The following is a 14,092-nucleotide window of genomic DNA, read 5'->3' on the forward strand; positions in this document are numbered from 1 at the left end:
ACCAAGTCCAGCATAGTGAACTAATGAGCTTATTGGGGTTACAGGGCCTGGGGGATTTAAAAGTTGCTGCATCGCCGAATAACCTACCCAGTGTACTTTTCTCCACCATCCGCCTGGGCCCTGCCACAGTCGCAGTCCCCAAATAACACACAGGCACTATATTAATTATGAAGCTGTTGGCTGTTTGCTTGTCTTTTACTGGCTAGCTCTGACTTAAGTATTTAACTCATAATTGCTAATCTAAGTATTTCTCTTACCGGAGAAAAGGGTCTGGACTTCTTATTCCTATGGTGGCTATATCATGACTGACTCTGCCCTCTATTTCCCAGAATCCTCCTTGACTCCTATTACCACCTATCTTGCTTCCCTATTAGCCAACAGTGCTTTATTCAACAACCAGTAAGAGACAGATTTACAGAATGACATCTCTCATCAACCCAGCTGGAAACTGCATCCCTGGAGCTCTTGCATGACTTACAGGAAGCTGTGCTGGTGGGAGAGTCTCCTCTCAGGTAGGGAGTTGGGCAGCCCTAGGCCTCAGTCCCTCACACCCTCAGCAGAGAACGGTCCCTCTACCTTTACTTGGGTAAAGTGGGAGTGGGGACAGGCCCTTCACCAGGCTTTAGTACTGCCTGTGCTATTCACTCTGTTCCTCTGGGAATTCCACTAAAAGTGCTCACAGAACAATTCCCACCAGCAGACAGAGCTCTGTACCTCTTAAAGGGTTACTCTTTATTCCCATTCTACAGAGTATGGAGCTGGGACTCAGAAGCAGGAAGTAAGGTCTGAGGTCTCTCTCTAAGCTGATCAGAGATAAGGAGGGGACTAGTTACTACATACAGACCCTGTAAAGGGAGGCTTTTTCCTTGAGAGAATCCTTCCCACCAGCCTGGTTCTAGAGCCGCATCAGTCCCAAATAAACACACAGGAGGCTATATTAATTATGAAGCTGTTGGCCTTGCTGGTTTCTTACTGGCTAGCTCTGACTTAAGTAATTACCCCATAATTGTTAATCTAAGTATGTCTCTTACCGGAGAAGTTTCCAGGCTTTCTACCCCATGGCGGTTACATCTCAACTCTCTGTGTGTTTCTCCTACCCAGAGTCCTCCTGGACTCCTAGTCCCACCTATCTAGATTCCTATTGGCTCAACAGTGCTTTATTGACATAAGACTTCCCCAACAAGACCCTTTATCGTAGATGACATCAGAGGAGCCTCCTGGTGCAGAGCCAGAGTGCTCCCAGGTGGTGCTCAGCGGGCTGCGTCAGTGTCGGGGCTTCTGAAAGGTAGATTCAGGAGGCAAAGCTGGAGTACTGCCCAGTAAGCTCTACATGCTGGTCCTGGACAAAGGTCAGACATAGGATCATTCATCTGGGGCAGAGGAACAGGCCTTCAGACCCCCCAGATCATTGCTCTTTTAATAATAAGAATAAAATCATGGGATGGGTGTAGTGGCATATGCCTCTAATCTCAGCACTCAGAAGACATAGGTAGGCAGACCTCTGAGTTTGAAGCCAGCCTGATCCAAATAGTGAGTTATAGTGAGATCCTTTCTCTAAAAAATAAAAGTCATCCTAAGAAAATAACTAGTACCAGGCAGTGGTGGCGCACACCTTTAATCCCAGCTCTCAGGAGGCAGAGGCAGGCGGATCTCTGTGAGTTCAAGGCCAGCCTGGTCTGCAGATGGGAATTCTAGGACAGCCAGGGATGTTAGAGAAACCCAGTCTTGAAAAACAAAACAATAACAACAAAAAACAAAACAACTGGTATTCACTGTGTATGGTGTGCTGGTGCTGCATTAAGAATTTTAATGAGCAATCCCTCACTCCTTCCCTGGGTTTGTTTCCAGACCTCCCTGCAATTGGCCTAGCCTCAAGCTCAGTTCCAAAATCAAGGCCAAAGATACAGCTGAGTCAGGATTTTTCTCCTACCCTGTATTTGCTCTAAACACTGAGAATGTGGGGCTCATTCACCCCTGGCCAAGGCTGGGGCTTACAAAGAGACCACTCCCTTTCTCTGGCTCCAGCCCTCACACCCACAATCTGCTCTTTGCCTTGGCTTAACAACAATTTTGGGACTGTTTCTCATGGTTCCTTGGGTCACTGTTACCTTCCCAAAACCCTGCCTGGCCTAGCCAAGCTGAAGGGTCCCCCTCCCTGCTGGCCTGCCTCAGCCAGTGCAGGGAGACCAGCTGCAGTAACCTCAGCCAGATGGGCAACTCTGAGAACCCTTCATGCCTCCAGAGCCTCTAGACTCACGAGGACGTTGTCACCATCCTCTGACCTGCCCTCCTCCCATCCCATGGTGGATATTCAACCCTGAGTGCTTCCTGAATACCTGTGTGTAAATTGTTCCTGATGTTGAGGACACAACAGTGCAAACCCCACACAGGACAGCTGTTCCAGAGAAGACACATGGTAACGGCTTTAAGTTATGGTGTTTTGTACTGAATGCCATGAAGAGGGTGAACAGGAAGGCATTAAGTGCTGAGCTACTTACACTTTTTCATGTAATAGTTTTTTGTTTGTTTGTCTTTTCAAGACAGGGTTTCTTTTCAAGGCCAGGCTGACCTTGAACTTACAGAGATCAGTCTGCCTCCACCCCCCAAATGTTGGGATTAGAGGTGTGTGCCACCACCACCCAGCCATACAATAGTTTTAGTGGTTTGCCAGTCTAGCCTAGCTGTCAATCCCCAAGTCCTAGTGAGAAAGTCTGTCTCAAAAAACAAGGCCTCTGGCTCTTGAGGAATCACACTCAAGGTTGACCTCTGGTTTCCATAAAGGGAGAGGGAGAGGGAGAGGGAGAGGAAGAGGAAGAGGGAGGAGAGGGAGAGGGAGAGGATTGCTCACTTCCTCTTTCACACTGAGGAAATGGTACCCAGAGCTGAAATGAGTTTCCCAGTGGCACACACACCTCAGATGCTGGCCATGGTGACTGTCCCCAGGATCTAGGCAAGCAGATCCAGGGTATAGGGCTGTCTTATGACTACAGGCTTCCTGCAGACCCTGCCATGGCCTCTCCATTCCTGCTAGACCTTTTCCCTCATCCATCTCTTTCTGAGCCAGGTCTGTGATGTTGGATAACCCATGTACAGATGTAGCAACTGGATTCCCTGGTGAGTGTGGCCTCCTGTCCAGCAAACATCTAGTTAAGCTGAGAGACAGCCAGTTCCAGGGGTGGCACCTTACCCTCATGAAAGTCAAGTCCCTTCTTGGGTGTTGGGAAGGGAAAAGACAGCAAAGCTGAGAATGGGCCTCTGGGACCTGGGCTCAATACCCGTCTCCTCTCATTTCCATGCTTTCAAGTTTACCCATTTGTATAATGGGCTCTGAGTGGAATTAAAGGAATTAACATACTCAATCCCCAGGACCCTGCCTTAACACTCAGTAACAGTTTTCTGTATCTGTGTCTCCGGTGTGCCAAAGTGAGGCAGGCCTGCTAGCTTTGGCAATTACATTCCAGCTCCAGGAAGGCCTTGAGTGCCTCACAAGAGGGGAGGGTTGGGCACGGACTATGACACATGACGACTTCAGGGAGTCAGCTCAAAGAGCCCACAGCAGCACCCCATGCCCCTGGGCCAGGGCTTCATTCTCTTATCAGATGATTTTGGGTCAGGAACCTGAGGGTATGGCCTGTCTAGCTCTTACTAGTTGGCTGGTCAGCAACATCTTGACCCCAAACATAAATGCAGGCAGATCTTCAAGTCACCAGTAAGTCACCAGTAACCAAAAGAGACTGGCCATGTGGGTACCTTCAGCTTCCCCACCAGATGGCAGGAAGTAGAAGTGGAATTTGGGAGAGGTCCCAAGAGCATTATCACAATAGTCCAACCGAAGACCCAGGACTCCAATGGTACAGGTAGAAGTGACCAGCAGGCAACCCATGTGTCTCAGCCAGATCTGAATTTGAGTCCCCCCACCCTACCCCCACCTTGATGACTGCTGTCCTTACACAAGCAGCTCTCCTCTCTGAACCTTCATGCCCTCATTTCAAATGCAAGGTAATGACTCCATCTACCTCAGAGCTTTTCTGTGAGAATTTAACCACACAGAAAGTAGCTTGTACTGGAGTGCTCCCCCAAGGGAACAGGAGGTGGGTGGGCTCTGATGCTCAGACAAAGAGCTTGCCCAAGGCAGCGGGAGGCTGAGCACAAAGAAAGGCAGTTTTAAAATGCAGTTCTCTTCTGGGCTCCTTGGGCAAATTGCTTGCTGCATGAGGGACATTTGCTTGTTTTTTGAACAATTTTTTTTAAGAAGGGGGTTCATACTATGTTGCAGAGGCTGGTCTTGAACTACTGAACTCAAGTGACTCTCTTGCCTCAACTTCCTGAGTAGCTGGGACCACAGGTACATGCCACGTGATGAACTTTAATGCATGTAAAAGATCACTCAGGCTGCAGGAAGTGTCTGGACAGGTGTCGCATTGTAAAGGACTGCCAGATTTGCCAGGATTTCCCAAGAGAAATGAGCATGTTCAAGTTTAGGGTTTTTTTTTTTTTTTGTCTGTTTTTTGTCAAGGCCACTGTGCATTTCAGCAGTCACATTGTATCTGTTTCTGTTTCACATAATGACACTGGCAGCCATGTAGAATTAGGCATTTCTTGGTTACATGAGCTCTGAATCAAATGCAGCATGGTGGTTTTGATCCTATCATTTCTTTGTCATTGGTGACCTAGAGTAATCTGATAAGGGGGTTGGTTGGCTGATCAGATATTAAACACAGGACAATTTTAATCCCTTATTACCTAATTCGAACAATGAGTTAGGCCTCTAGCAGCCTCTAAGCAACCAAGGAAGGCCTAGTCAACTTGTTCTCATTGTTGTTTTCAGGAGTACCTCCAGTTCACTGGCTTACATACACCAGGTGAGATACGTTACAATCTCTCGTCATTGTCTTTTCAGGAAGTGCAGTCTTGTGTACTTTGGAAAGACCTTGAACTGGGAATCTTTCCAGTGTGTCAGAGTCCTCTTTTCTACCCAGGACTCTGAGAAGCATATTCTGCTTTTAGAATGCTCCTGTCTCTGGGTGACAATTACTTTGCTTGGTCCATAGGGACACTTGAGAATTTTATGTTAGCATGTAAGCAATGAGCTCCACTGTGCTGTTGCCATAAGTATCTACAGCACAACCAAGGGGATTTTAGTTAAGGCACAACTTACAAAATAAGGAAACTATTTGTAAATTAATCCTCTTCTAAGAGATTAACATTCAGAACATGTAAGGAGCTTAACCAACCCAGAAGAAAAAGCACAGAAACAAATTATACAATTTAAAATTGGCAAATTATCTGGGTAGACATTTCTCCAAAGAAGACATACAAATGGCCAACAAGTATCTGGCAGAACTGCTCAATGTCACAGTTAAGAGGGGACACACACATCATAACTACAGTGACCATCTCAGTTAAAATGAGTATCGCTCTGGTTTAGATATGAGCCCCACTAAGGCAAATGTGCTAGAAGCCTGGTGCCAGACTATAGCTTGCTGGGAGCTTGTAAGGCCCAGAGGGTGGGCCTAGAGGGGGAAAAGCCACTGGAAACCTGTCCTGGGATGGGTTTTCAGACTCTGCCCTCTTCCTTTCTTGGCTTGCTGGCCACCCTGAAGTACTCAGACCCTGTCCTCATGGACTCCCACCATCCTGTCCTGTCCTGCCACAGGCCCAAAGCAGCTTTTAAAACAATGAACCAGAATACATACCTTTTCCTTTTATGTTGATTATCTTGAGTTGCAGCAATGGAAAGTTGATTAGTACAGCTATTATTTAAAAAGATGAAAAATAACACTGTTGAAGTTGTGAGAGAGAAGAACTCTCAAGTTCTGTTGGAGGGAAGGTAAATGAATACAGCCACTGTGGAAAAGGGCGTGGAGTTCATTCAAGAAAGTCAAAACTAGAACACCCTGTGACCCAGCAATACCACCACCAGGTGTATATTCAAAGGAATCAACAAGTCAAAGAGACGTGTGCACCCCAGATATAATGTAACACTAATCTCAACAACGAAAGTATAGAGTCCATCTAAATGTCCGTTGATGAACCGACAGATGAATAGAGAAAACACGGTATGTGTGTATTTTTAAACGTATGTATATATGGGAATATTATTCATCTATAGAGAAGAATGAAACCTTGTCATCTGTGGCAGCACACCCAAGCCTGGAAGGCATTATGGTAAGCAAATTAATCCAAGCACAGAAATACAAATACCATATATTCTCTTGTCAGTCTGAGAACCAAGAACACTGATTCTGAGAAGAGGAAGCATCAGAGCTACCAGAGGAGAGGACGGATGGGGAGAGGGGAGGTGAAATGAGGGTGGGTGGTGAGCACGGGGAGCAACCAGGCAGGAGGAGCAACTTCCACTGTTCTGTGCCACAGCTCAGTAAATGCGCTTGGCAATATGCAATTAATTGTACATTTCAGAATGGCTGGTAGGAGGGATTTGGGACATTCACTACACAAATAAAAATGGAAGAAATGATAAAGTTTTGAGCAGGATATGCCAATTGCCTTGCTCTTAGCAGCATACATTGTGTCCACCCACTGAAATTTCACCCTGTATCACATTCATATGTATAATTATGATGAATGAATTAAAATTATAACTAATTTTGAGACAAGGCCTCAGGTATCCCAGGCTACCCTCAAATCTTGATATAGACAGACAAGAAAGATAAAACTTTAAAAAATCCGATTTTTCCATAGGAATAGGAGTCATCTGTGGACAGACCCATCAAAACCGAATTTAGCAGAAAGTAACATGTAAGCCAGGTAGTGATGCTTAATTTTTCAGGGAGAATCTGTGTAGGAGAAACTGCTGGCCAGCCTACCCAGGCCACAGTTGCCCTGCCTAGGTGCCCAGGCAGGCATATGAAGCAGGCGCTTCCTCCCTGAGCCAAGCCTGCTGATGAAGAGACACCTGACCAGAGACACCAATGAGGAAAGGACAATGCAGCAGAGTCAGCCACCTGAGCCAATGGGACCTTGAAAAGGGGTTTTAAAAAAAAGGCAGGCTAGCCGGGCGGTGGTGGTGCACGGATCTCTGTGAGTTGGAGGCCAGGCTGGACTGACAGCCTCCAAAACAATACAGAGAAACCCTGTCTCGTAAAACCAAAAAAAAAAAAAAAAAAAAAAAAAAAGGCTTAACTTCCTGTCTGTAGCATACTCTGCTACTCACTGAATCCCAGTGCCTGTGTCCCCTCCCCCAAGGGGTGTCCAAGCAGGATCACCAGAAACAAACCTGTACCTGTACCATTTTAGCCAGGCAGTGGTAGCACACACCTTTAATCCCAGCACTCGGGAGGCAGAGACAGGTGGATCTCTGTGAGTTCGAGGCCAGCCTCATCTACAGAGCAAGACTCAGGCCAGTCAGGGCTACATAAAGAAAACTGTCTAAGCCCCCCACCCCAAGTCCATTCAGCTGCTTGAGGTTTGAGTAAGGGATATTGGAATAACCAGATAAGGGATTTATTTTCTCACATAGGTCTGGAAGGAGACCATCCAGGTTTAGGGCAGTGGCAATAACACTAAGGAGCTAGGCCTTCTACAGTTCCTTCTAAGTCCCTGGCATGTGGTACTAGTCTTCACGGATCCATAGTGGCTGCTGCATTCCACAGGGACTATATCCTCAGTAGGAGAAAGGCAACAGGGGAAATGCTGAGCAGACTACCAAGTCCTTACCTTCCTTTCCTATTTTTTTCTTTACTTCTTCTCCTCTTCCACCATCTCCCTTGAGAAAAGGCCTCACTCTGTAGCCATATTGACCTTGAATTGAAGGCAATCTTGCTGCCTCTGATTACCAAGTGCTGAGAGCACTTGGGTGAGCCCCTGCACCTGGCTTTCTCTTTTCCCTTAAGCAGGGATATATACTTGGCTTTCTTCAGAGCCCCAGTCAGGAGACATGTGCTTTCCTCAGCTGGAGCTGTTCACATGGCAACCTCTACCAGCAAAGGAGCCCACACACAGGAGGAGGAGGAGGAGGAGGAGGAGGAGGAGGAGGAGGAGGAGGAGGAGGAGGAGGAGGAGGAGGAGTGGTGGATGGGGAGTTTGCAAGCCCAAAGTGATTGGAACAAAGTCTGGCTCTGGAGGCTGGAGAGAGGGCTCGACAGGTAAGCTTGAGCAAGGGCTGGAGAGAGGGCTTGGCAGGTAAGCCTGAGCATGGTTTCTGACTTCCAGCAGGCATACCACGTGGCTCACAACACCTGTTAACTCCAGCTCCAAGGTGTCTACTGCCTCTGTGCTCTCCTGCACACACACCCACACATACAAATACATGTACACACAACTTAAAAACTAACCTTTGAAAACAGTTTATTTCTGAAGTGCGGAAGCTTTGGAGCAGAGGGCAGTGTCTCTAAGCCCTAACTAGCAAATCAAACAGCCCTGCTCACTGCTTCAAGTTCTCTCCCACAAGGCTCTGGATGGAACGCCAACTGTGAGGTTTCATTGTAAATACTGAGTCAGAACCAAGCAGGCAACAGTAGTAGCCAACTGTCACTGTGTGATACTGCCTCTGAGTCAGGGAACAAGGCTTTAAGTTGAAGATTGTTCACAGTCTTGAAGTTCCCTACAAGTCTAGTTGAAGAGGCTCTTATATGCACCTTCTACAACAGAGGCTATTACATGACCATACAAGTCTGGTCTTATGTCCTTGCTTGGCACACCTCCCAGGTTCCCTGGCAGTTGAGTGTGGCTGACTGGCTGATATTATTCCAGGCCTGGCCAGGAAAACCTCCTAAGTTCCCTTTTCTTCTGTCCTTGAACCCAAGTCACAACAAATTGTCTGTGGCAACCACCTTCTAAAGACTATAAGCTCATAAGGATCCTGACCCCCTGAATAGTCACATAGAGTGTAGCACCCATATGCCATGAAGGGGATTGGCTCCAATGTTCTAAGACAGAGAAATAGAGCTTGTTGTGTTCAAGTATTTACATAATGGGTGTACTTATTAAGTCAGCCCACTGAACCATTATTCTGGTCATTTAGTTATATTGATGATATTCTTTCTTCCACCTCCCTGACAACTATCTAATGTGACAATCCTTATTCCCAATCCTTGGGAGGGAACAGTCCCAGAAAACAGAAGGAGCACTACCAATAAAAGTCTGAGGTTTTGGCTCCATTCTCCATTAAGCTGGAGTGAAGATGACCCTGGACCTTTGGAGAGAACCTACCCCAGACTTGGGAATTTACAAGCAGACCACCAGATGTTGACACTCAACCCAAGACCATTGGATACTAGAGACCAGGAACTCACAAGTAAGCAAATGTCTTGTCTCTATCACCTACATGGCTGGCACCAGAGTGTGAAATTCAGAGAAATCAGTCTTGGATTTACTATAAGAAGCCTCCTCCAGACATGGAGATGATCTGTGTGACCTGTGCACATATAAACTTCAAGGATCCAACCCCTCCACAGACACTGGACTCTCAAGGAGAAAACATTCCATTTTCAAGAATGCTCTCTGGGTTTATGTCTCTTCCACACACCACAGACTCTCCCGTGTTCACTAAGAAGGTGGCTAAGGGACAAATGGCTTCTGTTGGAATCATGAGGAAGCAAACTATCTCCACTGTGGTACCTTCTGAGACTGGGCTGGGGATGGAGTTGTTAGTAGATTGTTTGCCTAGTATGCATGAGGCTTTGTATTGGATCACCAGCACCATATAAAACCAGACATGTCTGTAATTCCAGCATTTGGGAGATGAAGGCAGGAGGATTATAATTCCAAGGTCATTCTTGCTATACAGTGGACAGTCTGGACTACAAGATTCCCCACCAAAGAACAAGACAAGAATAACAGGCCCCTCTGGAATTGGTTCCTTTCACAATAAATTTGGAACCTGGACTTTTAATTAGGGATTTGCATTTGCAAAACATCTAAAACCACAAACACTGCATTTATCTTTATTTTGGGGGGTCACACATTTAACCAAGCACTCTACCATTCAGATTCTTCCCCAGCCTCACTATTTCTTGCTGTCGACTCAGCTGCCCCTCTTCTTGCTGGAACTTGAAGACCTCCCTGACCTTGAGGGCAGCTGAGTTTCTCATCTCGTTTCTTGGTCACAGTGCTTTGTGATTCCTTAGAGCCATGAGTCCCTGTTTATGGCCACAATGATTTCCACTCTAACTTCTGAGTTCATGGGTAGTAAGGCTTGTTCTTCATCCCTAAAAATTTAGAGTTACACAGAACCAAAATTTTCTGATATTTGAAGAGCCAAGGGGAGCAATAGAATAGAACAGTTCCTGATAGCCTGGCCCAGGAAATTTCAGCATGTATGAATTCCATAGCTGTGGATGCAGCATGCTAGAATCAAGAGCATGAGGGAGTGTGATGGTTGGTTTTGTTCGTTTGTTTCATTTGTTTGGTTTTTTGAGCCAGGGTTTCTCTGTGTAGCCCTGGCTATTCTGGATCTCCCTATATAGACCAGGCTGCCCTGGAACTTACTCTGTAGACCAGGCTGGCCTCAATCTCACAGAGATCTGCCTGCCTCTGCCTCCCGAGTGTTGAGATTAAAGGCCCGGAATGATGGTTAGTTTTTGTCAATTCAACACAGCTAGTTACTTGGTAAGAAGGAAGAAATTACCATTGGGAAAATGCTTCCACCAGATTGGCCTGTAGGAAATTAACGATTGATGTGGGAGAGTATATAGGTAGTGTTATTCCCAGGAAGGTGGTATTGGGTTGTATAAGAAGGCAAGGCTGAGCAAGCCATGGGGAGAAAGCCCATAAGCTGTGTTCCTCCATGGCTTCTGCTTCCAGGTTTTGCCTTGAGTCCTTGCTCTGACTTTTCCTTCATCATGGACTGTAAGATCAAATGAGCTCTTTTCTCCCCAAGTTGCTTTTGGTCCTGGTGTTTCTCACAGCATTGAAAGCAAAATAAGAAAGGTAGTGAAGTCTTTTCTCTTTTTTCCAAATGGAGCTAGATGACATAGGGTTTAGTAAGACCTGAGTTCTGCCTGGTGACAACAGCAAAGGGGAAACATGGTAGACATTTTTAGAGGTTATCTGAGAATGGCGGTTATAGAACCCTGATGCCTTCATTTAGGAGCTGAAAGTGGGAATTACATTTCCTGTGGACTCAAAGAACTTACTAGCATGGGTCTTTTTCAATTAGGTTCTTCATTTCAATCTTAGGAGTCATTGCAGGAGTCAGCTATTCCATTATGTGAGTGGGTTTTCCAAATGTGGTTTCCAGGACAACAAGATTGCCATGGTTTGAAGAATTTGCGTATGAAATGTTCCCTACATGTTCATATTTTAGATGCTATTTCCCAGCTGGTGATAATACTGTGGGACGCTATGGAGTCTTTAGGTTCCATAGCTTATAGAAGGCCACCAGAGTGGGCCTTTAACGACTGCATCCAGCCCCTGGTTCCTGCTTGGCTCCCTGCTTCCTGGTCTATTGTTATGTGAACAGTCTCTGCTACATGCTCTTTCTCTGCCATGGTGACTGAAATCTTCTTCTGCAACAAGCCTAAATAAATCTTTTCCTTCCTTTGTGACTACAATATTTACAGAGACAAAAGCAACTAACATGAGTATTGCTTTGGAATTTTTTAGAAATACAGATTCTCTAACTACATTCCTCAGGGTTGTTTTCATTATTGGCGGCACCCATAAAAACAACAGTTAAAAATCCCTTAACTCTAAGCTATGGACTAAATTGCATCTTTCAAATGTGATGGTATGTGAAGATGGGGCCTTTGGGAAGCAACTAAGAATTAAATGAAACAGATCCTTCTGATGAGATTAGTCCTCTTACAAGATGCTAGAGAGTTCTCTCTCCCCTTCCCAATCCAATGTGAGGAAACATCAAGAAGGTGACCAGCAGGTTATAACCCAGGGAAGGAGCCCTCACCAGAACCCAGCTAAACAAGCATTCTGATCCTAGATTTTCAGTCTTTAGAAATGTGATAGAAATCAATTTCTGTTATTAATTCCATCCAGTTTGGGAGATTGTGGCTCAGTGAAAACAAACCCTTTGTTCAGCGCCCAGCAGTACACAGGGATAACAAAGCCTCTCCGTTTCTGGTATTCGGTTACTGCAACCCAACTGCCTAAAGCATCCTTGCTGCATCATAGTGGCCTACTGTATGTTTGTGTCCCCTCCCCCAACTGACTGGAGCTGGGTCCTTTGGAGGATCATTAGGTGGTGAGGGCAGACCTGGTGTGGATAGGGTTAGAAGCCAGGGAGAGGCCACTCTCCACTTCCACGAGGACCCACTAACCAAGTGCTGAGCCAGAAAGGCTCTCACTACACACAGAATCTTAGTTTAGACTTCCCTGGCTCTATAACCATGGGAAAAGACTACTTGCTATTTGTGTGTGTGTGTGTGTGTGTGTGTGTGTGTGTGTTGGGGGGCAGGTGTCCCATGGTGTGTGTGCACCTTTCTCTAGCCAGGTTGTCAGACTCACACAGTAAGTGCTCTTGACCTGCTGCGCCATCTCACACGGCTTTTTAGATTTTTGTTGTTGTTTGTGTGAGTGTATGCCATGTATGTTCCAGTGTCCTTGGAGGACAGAAGAGGACGTTGGATCCCCTAGAGCTGTAGTGACAGGTGGCTGTGAGCTAACCAATGTGTGTACTTGTGGAGATATATTATTTATGATTTAATAAAGCTTGCCTGAGGGTTCAGGATGCAAAGCCAGTCACAGACTATAGAGGTCAGGCAGTGGCAATACACACCTTTAATCCCAGGACTGGGGAGACAGACGCAGGCAAATCTCTGTTTATTCAAGGCCACACTGAGCTACACAAAATTGACCCAGTCCTAAAGAGAAACAGCTCACACAAAGGTGATCTCAGCACTTTCCATTACATGCCTTTAATCCCAGCCCTAGGGAGGTGGAGACAGGCGTGATACGGTGGAGAAAGGTCTATAAGGTGGGAAGAGACAGGAAGTCCGAGCATTTTGCCTCTGAGGATTCATGGAGACAGAATCAGCTATTTTGGTCTGAGGTAAGAGCTAGTGGCTGGCTGCTTTTCTTCTCTGATCTTCAGCTTGAAGGCTGAACCCCAATATCCGACTCTGGGTCTTTTATTAATCGTGTTACATGTGTTAATTCTAAACTGCTTAACCCTCTCTCTAGTCACTTACCTCCCCCTGGATAAGTGTTTTAAAATACTCAGTTTACAGCGGACTGAACAGGCTAAAACATGTGTCCACATATCCTCACATCAATCGGTTTCCAGGGACTCTATGGATCCAGATGGCCAGATGAGTCATATTCCCTTTCTGGAGCTAAGTGATATTAGCTTCATTTGTAAATTACGAACTGAAAAATATAGGAATTCTTCCTAAATATGGAATTCAACATGCAGTGTTAAGAAAAGACATCCAAAAAAAGAAAAAAGAAAAAAAGAAAGACATCCACCCTAAATGTCCACCATAAAAGTGTACCTGATTTTGAGTTGTCCCATTTTTCTGAATCTTTTGCTGTGTGCCATACCAACTGTTCTCAGTCATGCCACGGCATGGTAGAGCCTCCCCTCCATCCTGCTTCCACAAAATGAACTTTCAGGGTGGATCTCCAGCACTCACAAGAATAGCAAGCCAATTCTTTCTCCCATCCCCAGAGGTTCTTTTCGGTTTTTCCAGACAGGGTTTCTCTGTGTAACAGCTCTAGCTGTCCTGGAACTAGCTCTGTAGGTCAGACTGGCCTGGAACTCCTTAAGATCCACCAGTCTGTGTCTCCCAAGTGCTAGGATTGAAGGCATGCACCACCACTGCCCAGCTTTAATTTTTTTTAACCTTTATTTTTATTTTATGTGAATTGCTTACATGTGTGTCTGTACTAGGAGTGTAGAATTCCCTGTAACTGGAGTTACAGAGTTATGAGCTGCCATGTGGGTTCTGGGAATGGAACTCAGCTCCTCCGGAAGAGCAACCAGTGCTTTTAACCCCTGAGCCATTTCTCTAACTCCCTAAGGTTTTAATTCTTGAAAGTAGTGGATGATGTATTCACGGAGGCATTCAAACAAAATCCACAGAGCCTCATTGGAAGCTCGTGTGAGGAGGGATTCAAGCATATATGTATATAATATGTATCTCTACATATAAACGTGAGAATTTTGTTGTTTTGTTTT

This window comes from Mesocricetus auratus, unplaced genomic scaffold (assembly GCF_017639785.1).
Source record: "Mesocricetus auratus isolate SY011 unplaced genomic scaffold, BCM_Maur_2.0 Super-Scaffold_100004, whole genome shotgun sequence".
NCBI classification, from domain to species: domain Eukaryota; kingdom Metazoa; phylum Chordata; class Mammalia; order Rodentia; family Cricetidae; genus Mesocricetus; species Mesocricetus auratus.